The following is a 14,395-nucleotide window of genomic DNA, read 5'->3' on the forward strand; positions in this document are numbered from 1 at the left end:
CCCAACGTAAATCTCATTACAATTGCTACACAGTATCTTGTAAACTCCGGCTTCTCCGCCTCTTTTATTTAGGTATACGTTAATGAGCGAACTCCCGATGGATTTGAGATAATAGAAAATGAAAGGATTATTAGACCTGAGGTGTTCTGTGGCTTTTTGGATGCTTTCATCGTACGGAATTTATATCTTATTGTTGGAGTCTATTTGTCTATTGTAAGTGGGACCTCTATAGTATATTGTATTCCCTTTATTTATAGCCTTCTCGATAATGTATGGTGGGTAAGGCAGTTGCATTAGGTGTTGGCGGATCGTGTTGAATTCTTTATCTACGTACCCATTTCAACATATTCTAAGCCCCCTGAGGAATAGGTTGCACCCGACAGCGATCTTTACGGATACATCTTGGTAACTTAAGAACTTAATATATGAAAACGACGCGAAAGTTGGTTTCCTGTATACTGTGAACGCATATCTATTCTGTTCTCGTTATGACTAGTACATCTAGGAACGGTAATTTCCCGTCCTTTTCCCATTCTGTTTTAAGTTTTATAGTCCGAACTAGCGAATTTAGTTGACTGAAAATTCATTGAAATCTCCCCAGCTATCATCCCAGTAAGCAAAAATATCATCTAGTACGTATCTAAGCCAGACCATATTGCAAGGTTTGATAGAAGACAAAATTTGTTTCAAAATATTCCATGTATAGGTTTGCTAGAAGGGGGGATAGGTGGCTGCCCATGCTACAACCAAATTTTTGTTTGTAGAAATTACCGTGGAAAAAGAACACGTCGTTAGTTGCACAGAGGTTGATTAGTTTTTATTGTTTTGTCAATACCAAGATGAAAATGTTCTTCATATGGTTGTAACTTCCTCTTTAGAAAGGACAACACGTCGGCGATCGGGACTTTGGTAAATAATAATGATTCGACGTCAAGGCTGAGCAATTTGATATTATTTGCTGGGATATTTAAAATGTTAAATTTTTGTATGAAATCCTCTGCAGGTTTAACGTGGGAGGATTAGAGTGTTCTTAGAAAGGGCGATAACAGGTCTGGAAGCCATTTAGGTATTTTAGACATGAAAGAGCCCCTGCTAGATATTATGGGGCGTAGAGGAATCCCATCGTTGTGTTTTTGGGAGGCCATAAAAATAGGGGAGAGAGGGGTTGATTATCTTGAATAACTAGTAATTCTGTGTTTCTTGTTACCCCCTGTGGTTCTGACTGATTTGTTAAATTGGGCAGCAATGTTTGTAGTGGGATCTTTCGTTAAGGAGACTTACATCAGTAATGTTCATGAACTTTTAAATGACACGGAGACCTATGATAAATTAACGAAAGATCACACTACAACATTGCTACCCAATTTAACAAATCAGTCGGAACTCCTGCATGGAACTCATATGCATAAAATTATACATAGATCATAGATTTGGACACAGCGCACCATTCTCTGGTGGCTACATTTTTTGTGACCAATATCTTAGCATTGGGATTTGGGAACCATTAGCGGTGAATAACAACTCTATGGTTTTGATAAGTTCTCACAAACATCATATGAAACGACATAGAAGCAAAAATGATTAAAAAACGCAATCTATTCACAATACTTGAGGTATGAAAACAATGATACAAATCTCGACAGCTTTAACCGTTCAAAACTAGTAGAGTATGGCTAGCGCCACAAAGTCACCCTGGGCTTCTCTATTTTGCGTACAATGTAAATACACTGATATGTGTAAAAGACGTTTATGAGACAAACAAACATGAAAATACGTCGTGTTTATTACATTACCATTATCTGAATAAACAAAGGTATGCTGCTGTTATGGTTCCTCTGCAAAACTATCAGGAAGACGATCTGATGTAATCATTTAAATAACAAACTTAACAATGTTTACAATCTGTAACACCTAGACAGACAACAAACAGGTGAAATGAAAATGAATAAAACATTTCTATATGATACGTCTTCAATCGCAAAACTCTGAGATGGGAAACAATGAAACACAAAGAACCTTATTCTAAAATGTATTTCTTGCGAAAGCGCGCAAGATGTATGGTTTGACCAAACAAGAGAGTAGCTACTGTTTTCAACACAGAAAGGAGAATTTCATAAGTCAGGAAGAGTATCGGTCCGTAACATATCGGACGCAACCATTTATGAAATGAGCCCTTCTAGACAGAAACTGCCGGAGAATCTCCATAAACATCTGACCCCGACTAGGAATTCAGATGAGAAGAAGAAGAACAAGAATAGGGGAATGTCATTACATTGGAACGTTAGTTCTTCTTGGATAAAATAGTGGGATCACCCTCAGTGGTCCTCCCTTATCTGATCAACAGTAACTGCAATTTTTGGTAATAGTATATATATATATTATATATATATATATATAGTATATATATATATATATATATATATATATATATAGATATATATATATATATATATATATATATATATTATTATATATATATATATATATATTATATATATATGTGTGTGTGTGTGTGTGTGTGTTTGTTTGTTTGTTTGTGCGTGTGTGTGTGTGTGAGAGTGTGTGTGCTCTCAGTATCCCATGATTTTATAACCTTTGGAGAAGATCTACTATAAAACGAATATTCTTTACATTTCTTAAGGTTACCAGTTTAGCAGACCTGCGGAACTAATTATAAATTATGACTTGGCACTAGTTAGTTAGGAAACACTTTTATTAAACTCCACTTGGTTTATATCCACTGGAAACGATTCGAAGTTCTGGTTCCAGATTTAAAACATCACTACTGTGGCGAATTGATGAATTTCCTGATATCTGTGCTGCCAAGCCAAGCACCGGGGTACTTTCGGCCATTCGGCGCTGACGCCACTGAAAAGAGGGGGTTGGGTTAGTTGTTGGACAGCGAGATATAAAAAGATCCGGGAAATAAAAGAAATGAAATATAAGGACGTCAAGATGGAATGTCAGACAATCCCCGTTGCGCTAAGAAGTGATGGTTAGAGAAGTTTTGCAACGTGAATGAAGAAAGGAAGGAAGCGAGATTGGAGGCAAAGTAGAAGGCTGAAAATGGATTCAGCAATGCCTACGGTGCACCTCATGGGTTGCACCTACGGGCACTACCCATCGTATGGGGGCTTCTGTGGTGAAACATACAATCAATCACTCCAGAGGTATATAAGTCACAACGGGGGCCATTCATCACCTGCAACTCATCCTCTAGTGCAGGGAATTTGTAAAAATCGGAAAAAGTGTTACATTTGTGACAGTGCCAATGTCTCCTTGCGAGATGATGTACAAGTCAAGCTATGTATTTATTTGGAAGTCATAAATTAGAGGGGAAAACAGGCTTGATCAGTCCTTCTACATTCAATTACGGACTGTGGAATTCTTTTCTTCCTCTGTGCTTCTCGTAGAATTTAATCTTGCCTCCTTTTGGCAGTCAGGTTAACCATTATGTAAATAGCAAATTCATTCATACATTTCATCAAAGACAATAAGCTTGACCTGGGAAGCCAACAAAGGGCTCATTTATCTACCGGGAAAACATGTGTAGAACTATTTGTTTGTTTGTTGTGATCCTTAGATATTCTGATATAAATACATAAGGGAAATGAGGAATATATAAAAGCACATGCTGAAAGAACCCGCAAGCAAGCTCTTCAAGATGAGAGGAAACTAAAAATCCTTTATTTGGTTGGAGAGATGAAATAGATGGGAGAAGACTCGGCCACTCATACTCATCTCGCAATCTGTAGCTCGCGATCTTCCTCAGGTATTAGAGAAACTCAGCTTTTGTCATCCCTCATCGTCAGACGTTCCAGAAGAACAGCACAGGAAGACAAAAACAAGAGGCAAAGTTGAAAGATGAAAGTGGAAATCGATTTTCTTCCCGCCACTTATTCACAGATTTTGGGTGAGCATTTTTACTGCAACGCTCCCTAAACTCAGACTGACATGTGGCAAATGTTGTGCACACTAAGTTGATTTATTGCTAAAGAAAAACAATGAAATTTCTCGCCATTTTCGGGGTAGGAGGAAGGATTGAAGGAACGATTAGGAGCAGAGCACTGTCCCACACCACCATCTCTGATTTCATCATAACAGCTGAACCAATCGTAAGAAGGCGAAAAAAGACACAAAGAGAGGTGAGGATTCCAGCAGGTAGTCTTTAAGGCTTTTGTAGCTAAACAGTGAGGTTATAAAAGCTTTAAATTTCCATTTGACTGAAAAAAACGACGCATTGAGAAAAACAAATGTCCATGGCGGGGAATTGCCTTGATTTTCCTTCCCATAAATGTTTGTAGGATAAAACGGATTTTGACGGTATTCAAAAGGCCACTGACGGGGAGGAATAGGGAGAGTAATGTCATTAAGTCTCCTCGCGAGGAGAGAAATTGTATCGAGTTCCCCAGATCATTGAGTGGCTGCGTCCTCCTCCTACCTTCAATCTATTTCCAGCACAGGTACCATAATAACCTCAGAACATTGTTTCCTTGGGACACACTCGGTCTCCAGAAAACCGAAAGGGTTTTGGGCTCTTGCTCGCTTCCTTCCCTCAAATGAGGCCCGCTTTTGCTTCTTTCTCCCTCTCGTCCCTTCTCGTTTAAGCGAATTAATTATCGGTCAGGTCATTTTGCAGAGGTTCGAAATCAAACGAATATCATACATTCAGAGGTAAAATAAAATACCTTACATTAACTTTTTTTGTTTCCCGGCCAACTGTTTCCTTTGAGGAACACCGACGTCATTATAATAACTATCTTTCATAGAACAAATACAATATTATGTGCATTTTGCATACACGAATACGCTTCTATATATGATATTTAGAATTTACACACACATATAAATGTAACCATCGTGATAAATTTTTATCACGATGTTGTGATAAAAATTTATATATATATATATATATATATATATATATATATATATATACATATATAATATATATATATATATATATATATATATATAAATTTTTATCACAACATCGTGATTTATATACAAACATCGAGCTACAAGTCATTTAATGTCCAATTCACTCTACCTCGAAATTAATGTATTTTCATATATGTTAACCAAAGGTAATGTTTTAGTGATAATAATGTCGTCATCTCTTGGGTTCGAACCAGCGCCCACCAGACAGAGGAGAAATCAGGACTCCAGTAAGTTATCGACTTGGCCAACAACCTCATTTGTTGCCGAGTCGATAATGTCACTGGAGTCCTGATTTCTCCTCTGTCCGGTGGGCGCTGGTTCGAACCCACGAGAGGACGAAATTTGAAAATATATTAATTCCGAGGTAGAGCGAATTGGACATGGGCACCCGCACAAGGGGCAAGAGGGGGCACTTGCCCCCCCCCACCCTGAATCTGGAAAAAGATATATATATATATATATATATATATATATATATATATATATATATATATATATATATATATATATTACACATTTATTACATTTGACTACATCACTTTCTTTCCTTTCAATTTACAATACATTCTTTCAGTTTAAGTAAATTAAAGTAGCATTATGTATGTATAATATTTGTATAAAGTATAGAACTGCGTTGTTCTTTCCGGAAATATTTGAATGCGGCTGAAGAGTATGAGGAATTTTGAAAAAAAAAAAGTCAATGTAACTTTTTGTACTTTTTCTTTATCGCATCTTGCTTCACTTAAATTATTGGCATCGCAGTTCCACTGCTGATTATATATATATATATAATATATATATATATATATATATATATATATATATATATATATATATATATATAGTACTATATATATATATATAATATATATATATATATATATATACATATATATATATATATATATATATATATATGTGTGTGTGTGTGTTTAAAAAATCACAGTAGATGCACGTTAATTCATTAGATTAGCGAATACCACAGGAAAATGATAGGCAGAAATCGAAGCACTTTTGTCTCTACCATACACACACACACACACACACACACACACACACACACATATATATATATATATATATATATATATATATATAAAAGGTCATCACATTACCGTGATTCATATACATACATCGAGCTACAATGTCCTTTAATATCTAATTCGCTCTACCTCGGAATCAATATATTTTCATATATGCTTAACCGAAGGGGAATTTTTTTTTTTTTACATGATAATAGATTTGCCTGGTCCCAGGCAAATCTAATGGCTTAGTTACTGTCTTTTAACCCTGTAGATTAGTAAATCAAAGTGACACATAACATCTTATAAAGGTCATTCTCTGAGACAAATGACAATTCAAGAAGCGTCACATTTGTGTACTAGTAGCTTGACTCTTGGATGAGGAATTTCTTTTTAGAGACTATACACTGATAACACCCTTCTGTAACTCTAGTTATGGTGCTTTCCAATGCAAAGAAATATCGCGTAACCGCGGACATGATCTGTTACACTCTTGGGTGATTAAGTTGCAAGTGTAATGAAATAAGTAAGCCATCAATGGAACGAAGTTGTAGTCTGTTATGGGGCCTAGGGTTATATCGTAGGTTAATTACTATAAACGTCGGTTTTTTTTATTTTAATCTGTCCCCCCCCCCCCGCCATCCACTGCTGAAGACGTGCTTGTATCAAACATTCTACAAAGGTTAAACACAAACGAAAGATCAACCACCAATAATCATGGTTTTTCTCATTAGAGTAACCCAGCCTACGTTTAAACCTGTTCACAGACTGTTTAAACACAAGATTGTCTTACCATTCAAACTTTATTCGATGTACGGTTTCATTGTATGCCTAAAAACTAACTTTATTATGATACTAAAGAAATATATCTGCTTCCATAAATTGAAAAATAACCTTTAATATTGTTTAACGTTAGAACATGAAGCATGGAGCAATGGCGTTAGGCCTATGCTACTGATTCGCCAGATGTTTTATTTTACTGGCCGTCTTTGAAGCTTACATTCATTCCATTTCAGTAAAAAAATATTATTTTATTGTAATCTACATTCTCTAAGTTTCCGTTCCAATGCCCAACAATGAAAGAGAAATATGCGTGCCCAGGCTAGCTTTTTATGTCGTATGTATGCCATCAATACCAAAGCCAGGTAGGTATTCACGATCAGGTTTATAGGATCCCATACACTGAACGATTAGCCTTGGATTGTCTGAACGACTGTCTAAACGATTGTCGTTATCGACCCATACGCACACTGTTCAGACAGTATGAACGATCTCCGCAACGACTTCAATCTTAAAGATTTTGTCTCGAGAAGACATGGCATCATCTCTAAAAGAGATGCGCGCGATAGCGTTATATCATCAGACAAACCCATACATTGAACTATCTATGTATGACAGACTCAAGTCGCGAACCAGCAACCTGGTTTTGACAAATTTCAGCTAAGATCGTTCAGACACGAAGCTCCGCCCACTTCTGCATTCAGACAAGCCCACACGTACTGTTTTTGTGAACGATACAGACAGTCGTTCAGACAATCGTTCAGTGTATGGGGGCCTTAACTGTCAGGTTACCTGCGACCGTTCGACGGATAAACGTTTACATAGACCTTGTCTACATCGATCTTCAGTTCCAATAACCGCAATCCTCTCTTTTCCCTTCGTCGTGGCAGCACTAGTCTATGTAGCACAATATCACCAGCAGTAATCATTATAATTTTCAAAATGCTTTACATATTTTGATTCCGTTAACGATCAGAAACAAAGGTCTTTTAACACCAATGATATTTGTTGTATTTCAAAGACAGTTGACGAAAAAGAAGGAAGTCTAGTGTTGACAACCAAATAAACCATAGGAGTGGTACTTGGCGAAAGTTGGAGTGCCGTTAAAGGGTCCGCCACACTTTTCATTAATACTACTACTACAACTACTATCTCCACTGTTGTTGTTGTAGCGACTGGCCTGTCTTTCGGTAACTACTACTTGCTTAGCTTGTTACAGAATTGTGAACGTCTTGTTTGAGTTCCGTAAGTGCTTATACCTAGTACCGACTGCATACCTGCTCATACAGGAAAATTCTCAGGAGTAAATACACCGTAAGTGTCATGGATATTCTATAAATGGGCACAGATTTAGGTAGTACTACTATCTTTCAGATAGGTAGTAGGTAGGCAAGTACCTAGGTAGGCAGGCCAGATAACAAGCTAACCTATCCAACCCATGGCTAGTATATTTAGGTATGACCTTATTTGTAGTGGGATGCACCACTCCAATGTTTCTCTTTGTCCTGCAGGCGTTCACTGTTTCTCGACATTTGGAGAGTCATGATGCATAATGTAGACCAAAGCTACAGGTACCTACCTAGCTAGTACTATTAGCCTACGTAGCTAGGGTAAAAAACCGCATGGTACAGGGGTGGACCATGTACGATCAATGTGTACAACCCTAAGAAAAGTACATTAGGTATAACGTGTCCTGACATAGGAGATGGGCATCAGACGCGACTTGTTGTTGGTGAGAAACGGAGCTAAAGACCTCTACTCCGGTGTCAGGACGCGTTATACCTAATGTACTTTTCTTAGGGTTGTACACATTGATCGTACATGGTCCACCCCTGTACCATGCGGTTTTTTACCCTAATTGTCAAGCCCTCACTAGGCTTATCATTGCCCAACACAAAGTGTGGTGTTTTTATGGTTTATTTCTAAGTAGCTTAACAACTCTGCACGTACTGCAAGGAAGGGTCCCATGAATGCGAAATCCTCTAACAATTGGAGGGGGTCAAAAGAAGGTAGGGTAAACAACTGAGAGGACTAGCTGCAGCCGCCTTAACCGTGTTCGGACCCACCTTCAGAGAAAGTACTTTAACACTAACTGGCACTGGAGAAAGGCACCAGTCACGAGTCATAGGTCGTGGGAGCAACATCTTAAGACCTCTACTTTCCTCTCCTCCCAAAACAGGGTAAAACACCGCATGGCCTTCAGCAGGCCATGTACGATCAATGCTTGCCACTCTCCGAAAAAGTACTTGTTCCGATACGTAATACAAACCATCGGTCCTTTAACAGTAGGAAGTAGCTAGCGGCAGCTGGAACGGTCGTAAGCTTCGAACAAGGGGAGAACGGTAGTTAACTGCTTGTCCGATCGTCGCGATACAGTGAGGTAAACAAATCACTTTTGCTTTCGGCCTTGGTGTGACAAGACATGTTCGTCATCGCTCTGCCCGCTACTCGTCGTATGCTTTGGTTTTCATATCAGCCCTCTTTCTGGTTTGTTTGTGTAGTGAATGAAATTGTAAGTACAGTACTTTCATTTTTGTTTATTACATTTATTCATAAACAATGGATCAAGAGATGGAGCTTTCGCCGCGCCCCCCGGTCGCCCGTAGAGTGTGTCCTGGGCTGGAGGGGCGTAAATGCGGTGGATTTCGCTCCTTTGTGGATGTGGATCCACATGAACTATGTACACGGTGTCGGGGGCGAGAATGCTCCCGAACCGAACCTTGTGTAACGTGTGTTAATTGGTCCGAGGCGCAGTGGGTTCTGTACGAGGGCAGGAAGAGACGTAGGCCTACAAAGGAGTCGTCAGAAAGCTCTCCAGCGACTCCTTTGGTAATGGATACCTCGTCTTCCTTCTTGCCCCCTGGTCAGCCCCCACGTTTTGCGCCTTCCCCTGCGGGGGGGTTAGCAGAGTCCTTCTCCTCACTTGATCCGTCGAGTGTGGAGGAGGGCGCTCGCTACCCGGATGTACAGTTGTACTCGGGGTCTTCCGTCCGCTCTGGGTGGGGTTCGTCTCCCCCCAAGCGCGAGGGAACCCCTCTAATTCACCCGACTGTTGCTTCCGCAGGTGTGCCGCCAGTGAAGGACGACCTGGGACAGGTGTGGGAGTTGCTGGGATTGCAGGGAGTGCCGAGCATCCAGGGGCTAATCCAGCGGTTGGCGGTGTCGGCAGTGGTCACACATGGTGTGGTGACCACTACCACTACTACGATCACAACTCCAGCCTATGGCATGCCTCCACACTTAGTCTACACGCCACACGTGACGACCGTGACACCGACAGCTGCGATTCAAAGGCTCTCGCTGCCGTGTCGAGGAGAAGCGTGCCACCGCCACCTGGGTTCTTTGTGCTGCCGACCCCGGACTTCCGCTGCCCTAAAAGCTCTCCCTTAGACTTGCCGCCAGTACCTAGAATGCAGGTAGCTGCCGACAAGACGCTTGGCTCCCCTGTTGCTGCTGCCGTACCTGTTGCTGTGCCTGCCGCTCCCGCTGTTCCAGACGCTGACACTCCTGTTGTTCCTGCTGTTCCTGTTCCAGTCGTTCCTGTTGTTGGTGGTGCTGCTCCAGGCTCAGGTCTTTCCGGACAGGTGCAGTCGAGCCCTGTTGCTTCGGCAACTGCCCCGGCTCCCTCCTGGATGGAAGACCTGACGTCTGTCTTGTGAAGCCTGACGAAGAAGAGGAAGGTGTTGTCGTCGTCTTCATCATCTTCTTCGTCGTCTGCTGCCTCCTCTTCCCCTTCGACTTCTAAGGCTACCAAGCCGAAGAAGAAGAAGGCTGCCTCCTCCCCCCCCTAAGAAGGCTCCTTCGGGACCTTCTAAGGGCCTGTCTCGCTCCGGCGATTCGGGGGGCTCTTCTGCTGGTCCTCCTGTTCCCCTCGGGAACAGGGCCCGTCTCTCCTTCTGCAAAGAAGAAGAAGACGGGGACCAGAGGAGTACCAGCTTCGGCTGGCACTTCCTGGCCTGTTACTAGTGGTTCTGCCGCTAAACCAGAATCCGCCTCGGATTCTCGTTCGCGAGAAGTACCGAGTGTACGGTCTCCCGCGGGAAACCGTGCAGCCAAAGTCTCGACGCCCGAGTTCGCTCGCCGTCAAGACCGAGGTGCGGAGCAGAAGACTGGCGAGAGTCGTGCAGACGACTCTCGCCAGGCCAGTGGACGCTCTCGCAGCGACCAGCGAGGAAGGGGTCCCCGCAGCCGTCGGTACCAGCCTCGGCTGGTACCAGCGGCTCGACGCACCGACCGAGGACGCTCACCACCGGTCTCACCGCTACAGCGAGCCTAGCAGGTTCGCCATGACCGCTGCTCCCAATTGGGACGGGCGGAGACGGCAACCAGCAACAGCTCGCCTGACGCTCGGGATCAGGGGTCGACGTTCCCCTCAGCTGAGCCTCTGCTCAGGTTTGAGCGGCAAGGCCAGGCCTGCAGCTCGATCACCACCGCGGGTTAGGGATCAGCCGCAGGCCTCCAAGCACGCTGGTCCTGCCAGCGAGCGAGGAGGGAGCGTCAGGTCTGCCTCTCCAGTACCTTCAACCTCCTCGGGTTACACCGGGAGGAGCGAGGTACCTAGGAGTGATCACGAGGGGTGCGCCTCTCGTGATCCCGCTACAACGCCGTACGCACCAGGCACGGTTCTAGGACCGGCCAGGACGTATGCGCAAGTAGCTGGAGGCGACCGCGAGGGGTCTGTCGCTGTTCCTCCTTCTGAAGGAGGAGTGTCTCGGGATCTGTTCTTGCTGGAGGGACTGGACGGTCCTACTCCTCAGGACGCAGTTACTCCCGAGATACAGAGGAACTTTCCAGAAGTCATTAAGCTGATTCGTCAGCATAATGGCCTTGCGGAAGGATCGCCGCTACCACCTTCTGAGCCCACGTCCTGGCTCGAGTCATTGTTCCGACACGGCATACAAACCTTCGGTCCTTTTACAATAGGAAGGTACTAGCGGCAGCTGGATAGGTCGTAAGCTTTCAAACAAGGGGTTCGGTAGTTAACTGCTTGTCCGACAGGCGCGCGCGCGCGACTGGGAGGTAAACAAACCACTTTTGCTTTCGGCCTGCTGGCGTGTAGACGTGTATCATCGCTCTCTGCCCGCTTCATCGTCGTTGCTTTCGCATGGTTGTGTTTTTCTTTTTCTATTTATCTAGTGAAACTGAATTGTAAGTACAATCATTTCATATTTATTTCCATTGAATTCAATTGTGAATTAAAGGATCTTGGTTTCTCCACGCCCTCCGATTACCCGAGTGCCGGGACTGAAGGGCGTAAGTGCGGGAATTCATTTTTCCCAGAAATGATCCTCGTATTGTGTATGCTTGGTGCCGAGGGCGGGAGAGCGCTCGCTCCGAGCTTATATTTTGGTTGGAAATGTGTAGATGAAAATTGCAAGTAAGTGCCCTTTTCATTTATATTTTTTTTTTTGACCTGTATGCTCGTTGCCGAGCGAATGCGCTCGGCACGAAAACTTATTCTGTATGGAAGTGGAATCGCATGTACAGTATTCTTTTTCATTTTCATATATTTATTTTGATTGTAGCAATACTCATTTTGGATCAGTTTCCGCTCTTACCCGGAAATTGATCCTTTCCCCTTTTTATTTGAATGAGTGAAATCACAAGTGCAGTTATTTTTCATTTTCGTATTTTATTGAGATTGCATTATTTACTTGGATCAATGTTTCCGCTATTTCCCGGGAATTGATCCTTCCCCTTTTTATTTTGTTTGAAGTGAAATCGCAAGCGCAGTATTCTTTTTCATTTTTCATATATATTTTGATTGCATCAATTCATTATGGATCAAGGTTTCCGTTCATAATCGGGAATGGATCCTTTTACTAATGCGCTCGATCCGAGCCCTTATTCATTGTGAAGTGAATCGTAATGCAAGATTCTTTTTCATTTTATTCCTTTTATTATTGATTGCATCAATATTTATTTGGTTCAAGTTCCGCTCAGTCAGGGAATTGATCCTTATGCCCTTGCATTCGGGCCGAGGGCACGATTGCTCTCGGGCTCTTATTATTATTGTTGGGTACATGGGTGCTGTGCGGGGGTGGGGAACGAGAATCCCCCCCCCCCCCCCCCCCCCCCCCCCCGCTCAGCTCCCACAGATGGCCCTTCCCCTTCGGGGGGGGAGGTTATCTGGGTTCTTCTCCTCGCCCGATCCGTCGAGCGCGGGGGAGGGCGCTCGGTGCCCGATGTACAATTGTATTCGGGGTCTTCCGCTCGTTCGGTGTGGGGCTCACCCCCCCCGCGCGAGGGGACTTCCCCCCACTAATCACTACTACTGTTATTTCCGCAGGTGCTATTGCCACGAGGGTGGACCTTGGTGAGGTATGGGCGTCCTTCGATTTGCAGGGCGTGCTAGTGTCCAGGGGCTGCGGTTCTATGTCTGGGCCTACTGCGGTCACCCATGGAGTGGTGACCACGCTCCAGGTGACGAACGTCCCTCCTCACCTGGTGTACTCGCCTCACGTGGTAAACAGTCTTGCCTACAGCCGTTCGCCGTATCCGAGAGGGGGGCGTGGCCGCCGCCAGCTCGTGGGTTGCCGCGCTGCCGCGACCACACTTCCGCTGCCCTAGAGCTCGCCCCCTGGACCTGCCGCCGGTACCCATGATGTTGCTGGCTGCTGCTCACTTCCTGTTCTTTTTCGGTGCTGCCTGCCGTACCTGCCGATTCTGGGCTGACTGTCCATGCAGTTGCTGCGCTGGCTGTCCCTGCCGTTGCTGCGCTGGCTGTCCCTGCTTGTTGCTGCGCTGGCTGTCCCTGCCGTTCCGCTGCGCTGGCCTGTCCCTAACCGATGCTGTGCTGGCTGTGCCTGCTGTTCCTGAGATGCCCATACCTTGCTGGACGTCGTTCCTGTTCGTGGGTGGTACTACCCCAGACTTTGGTCTGTCTGTACAGGTGCGTCCGGGCCCTGTGGCTTCGGCTACAGCAGCCCCGGCTCTGCCTGGATAGCAGATCTTATGTCTGTCCTGAGGAAGCTGACGAAGAAGAGGAGGAAGGTGTCGTCGTCGTCGGCTTCATCTTCTTCATCGTCGTCGGCTGCCGCCTCTTCCCCTTTCGACTTCTAAGGCTTCACAGCCGAGGAAGAAGAAGGTTGCCTCCTCCCTCCTAAGAAGTCTCCCTCGGGAGCTTTCTCGGACCCGTCTCACCTCGGTGGGACGGGAGGGTTCCTTCCGCTGGTCCTCCTGCTCCTTCGGGAGCGGGGCCCGTCTCTTCTTTCCGCAAGGAAATAGACTAGGACCAGAGGTGGGGTACGGCTAAACACCGGTACTCCTCGCCTGGTGTCAGTGGTTCTGCCACTGCATCAGGGTCCGTCTCGGCCTCTCGTTCGCGGGAGGTACCGAGTGTACGGTCGCCTACCCAGCGACCGTGCAGCCAGGAACCAGACCTCTGAGCCCGCTCAGCGTCAGGTTCACGGCACGGGGCGGAAGACTGGTGACAGCCGCTCACGCGACTCTCACCAGACCAGCTCTCGCTACTCGCGGCGACCAGCTGGCTACCCGGGGATGTGACGGTCCACGACCGGCCACGGGCTGAGGCTGGGAAGAGGTCCCCACGTTCGCCGGTGCCAGCCACGGCTGGAACCAGCGACGTGACGTGCCGTGAGGACAAGCACCGGTCTCACTGTGACAGTGGAGCCTGCAGGTCGCCTGACCGT

At 44.7% G+C, this 14,395-nt stretch overlaps 1 protein-coding gene across 3 annotated transcripts in view; it reads left to right on the forward strand.

The window, feature by feature from the left end:
- The first annotated feature begins 7,531 nt into the window (after positions 1 to 7,531).
- The window catches only part of LOC135227019 (splicing factor 45-like), a 183,278-nt gene continuing 176,414 nt past the window's right edge, over positions 7,532 to 14,395 (forward strand). Inside the window, exon 1 of one of the 3 annotated variants that reach the window (XM_064266785.1) lies at positions 7,532 to 7,988. The gene's annotated coding sequence lies outside the window, so the exon portion shown is untranslated. Of the gene's footprint in view, positions 8,058 to 14,395 lie in introns of all 3 variants that reach the window. The other 2 variants (XM_064266786.1, XM_064266784.1) reach the window with 2 other exon arrangements.

The sequence above is a fragment of the Macrobrachium nipponense genome, chromosome 15 (assembly GCF_015104395.2).
Source record: "Macrobrachium nipponense isolate FS-2020 chromosome 15, ASM1510439v2, whole genome shotgun sequence".
Classification (NCBI taxonomy): Eukaryota; Metazoa; Arthropoda; class Malacostraca; order Decapoda; family Palaemonidae; genus Macrobrachium; species Macrobrachium nipponense.